Raw genomic sequence first — 3,508 nt, forward strand, 5'->3', positions numbered from 1 at the left:
CCAGAGAGTCAATGGATACGAATCGAGGTAGTGCAGTTCCAATCCCCACGCATACCACTCTAGGTCCAAGGTTCGAAGCGGAACCATCACATTTACCTCCTCGTAGTAGATTCAGGGCGGGGGAACCAACAAGGGTAACCCATGAAGTCCATGATGCTAGAGAAAGCTTTAGCCGGGACACAAGAGCAATGAGATTGGTAGCCGACCATAGACGCATGAGACCATCTCAAGTAGCCAAGTGTATGCCAAAGAAGTATGGTGGTTCAGGAGATCCGTATGCACATGTGTCACTCTTTAAGCAAGTCTTAAGAGCTGAGCAGATAACAGATTTCCATACACAATACGAGGGATTTGGTCTTACTCTAGAAGGTACGGCACTGACATGGTTTCAACCACTGAACATAGGGGGATTCCATGACATTGACCATTTGCTAAGAGAGTTTGCTGAGGAATTCTCAAAACGAGGGATTAAGCACAATACAGTCTCACAAATATATGCTTTTAAACAGAGAGAACACGAAAAAGTGAAGGAAGCTTCACTTCGCTTCAAACAATACATTGAGAGATGTCCATTACGTGAACGACCACAAGATGACAGACTATCTGTTCTCTTTATTGAGGGACTGAGAAACGACACTCTCAAGAAGGACTTGCACTTGAAAGCTTGTACAAGTTTCGAGCAAGTAACGAGAGAAGCATTGTACTTAGTGGATAACTGTACGGTTTATGGAGAGGTGTCAGCGGATACAGATTTTGCATCCAGTAGCTCCTCCTCCATAGCGAGCGAGACTACCACTAAAAAGAATGTTCAAACAACAACCATGCCAAATGTAGAGCAAATGATAGAAGAGGCTCTAAAAAGGATGGCACCATACCAAAAACCATTGCCAAAAACACTGAAGTGGTGTGCTATTGAACAAAAATGGACAAACCATCCAACAGAGGAGTGCTATTACAACAAAGGGTATGTAAGGGAGCGTCAGTATGCACCTCCTGCTCAATTAGCACCACCTCAAGTACATCCAATACCTCGATACCCAACGGGAAATGTGCCAGGACCTATGGGGATAGAAAGACCGCAACCGGTATTGGGACAACAACCACCTTTACCAGGAGCAAGACCAGTAGGCATTAGATATGCACCAACCTTAGAGAATCAGGAAGAACAAGCCTTAGTGCCTGTTCAAGCCTATTATGAAGAATCTGGTGCACACATGTCTCCAACTGTGTATTACCCACCAGAAGAACCCAAACAACCAGAACCATGGGGCATGATTGGGAATGTTGGAATACCAACAGTTACAAGTGCTTCTGATGAAGAGAGGTACAATTTGGACGCAAGAACATTGATGTTCATAGCTCATGGAGGGTTAACAGGACAAAGACCATCCTATCCACAAAGGACGAATCAAATGGGACCAAGACCAGCACTAGGGCCCTGTTACAAGTGTGGAGGTGACCATCTGATGAATGTTTGCCCACATACGGAAATCATTAGAATTAACGCTTATTGCACTGAGTGTGGGGTTACTCACTTCATTGAGGATTGTTCAAAGAATCCAAACAAAGTGCAAAAGACGACATTGAATATGCTAGAAACTATTCCTACTAGCAGTGGGTCTGAAAATGAAACTCTGATACCAACGCAAGTTGTTACTAGAGCTCAAGCTAAGAAAACCACTAGAGAACCTGAGAATGGAAAGTTAGCGACTGAAATGGTTAGTCCAGGACCGCAGAGTCAGAAAAACACATGGAAAGCTAGAAAAGCACGCATGAAGTTGAGAAAAGAACGTGATGATGCTATTCTAGCTGAGGAACTAAAGCGAACTAAAGATAGATTAGAAAAACTTGAGAGTCAAAACGGGAAACGAGAGATGAGCCCGGAAAGAACGAAACAAAAGAGTATCAAAGAAACAACGAGCTTAAGCTCAGGGGGATCAGTGCTAGTCGACAAAGTACACGAACCATTGGATGCACTGATGAGAGCTTACGAAGCTAGGTTAAAGAACAACCAAACACAAGAACAGAGGTGGATGACATACCCAAACGCTGAATTGGAAAAGCAGAGACTTGAAATGTGCCAGAGAATGATCGAGACTGCACAAGCCTTATTAGAACCACCAAAAGAAACAATGAATTGTGGAAAGGAAAACCCAATTCAGCAAGAGACTATCGTTTCACGGGTAGCTGAAAAGACTCCCAGTGCACAAAAGCCTGAAAATACACACAAGGATGATCGCATAGTGTTGAACACAACCGATCAGGAGATAGAGAGTTTTCATCCAGTCATACAGAGGTCTTACGGAAGAGATGAGGATTACAATGAATTTTGGAAACAAGTGAGAGAGGCAACCTTTGCAAATGAGCTAAGTTGCCAAGCTAATCAAACAAATTGGGAAAAGGACATCAGGAACCCTCCCATAGTGGAATTTGAGGCAGGATCTCAAGTGGACTTGGATTTGCAATCTTACTGGGGAGATGGGGGCTCTGTTAGAACAATGGAGAGCAAACCTCACTCACTGAATACCTTACCTTCGTACTTAGGAGAGTATGAAGCAAAATCCGAGACTAGAGCACTTCCCTCACGAAGAATCTCATCAGAAAAAGTCATGGACTCGCAAGGATTGATAGAGATCTTGTCAACACCAGTGACATGCACTATCTCTCTAGCTGAGCTTTTGAGGTTAAGACCACATATGTGGACCACTGTAGGAAAATGCTTGGAGAAATTCGGGATAAAAGACCCAACATCGAGACTGAAAGAGGGTATACAAGAGCTGAGTAAACCACAAAAGAACGCTAAGCCTGTACCCTTAAACAAGGTCGGAGAATATTGCGAAGGTGAAGAGGGGAATACAACCTTACCAGTTGAATTCCAAGGAGTAAACACGATGGCAATACTAGACAGCGGAGCTGGGGTAGCCATTGCTACAAAAGAAATCTGGAAAAAATGGGGGAAACCAGCAATAAGGAAGACTAGGTTGAAACTCCAATTAGCAGATGGACACATGGAGAAACCTATGGGGTTATTAGAGAAAGTTGTAGTGACTTCTTGCGGCATTGAATACGAACATACTTTTGCTATTGTCGATTTTGGCAAGGAGAATAACTATGATATCATACTGGGAAGACCATTCATGAGACAGTTGAAAATGGTCCAGGATTGGGGCTACGATCACATATACCTGAGAAATATGGAAACCACTACACGTGTGAACCTGAAAGACCATAGCTACAAAGATGTGAACCGAGCACCGGTGGAGGAGTTTGATTCAGCTACTTTGGCGGGATCCGAATTTCCAGCTTGGTTAGGTAAACCCAAGGAGTTATGGATGTGTGGAGCTTCGAAATGTGGAAGTCTGAAACGAGAAGAATGTGTTTTAGAAAGGGCTATCGAAGACGAAACTTATGTAGGAGAACCCTTTCCAGAGGACACGCTTGAACCATTAGAATGGACACACATTCTAGCAACCCTAGATGTTTGAGCAATTCCGGATGGTCCCACAAC

Source organism: Adiantum capillus-veneris, chromosome 3 (assembly GCF_014529385.1).
Source record: "Adiantum capillus-veneris isolate H3 chromosome 3, ASM1452938v2, whole genome shotgun sequence".
NCBI classification, from domain to species: Eukaryota; Viridiplantae; Streptophyta; class Polypodiopsida; order Polypodiales; family Pteridaceae; genus Adiantum; species Adiantum capillus-veneris.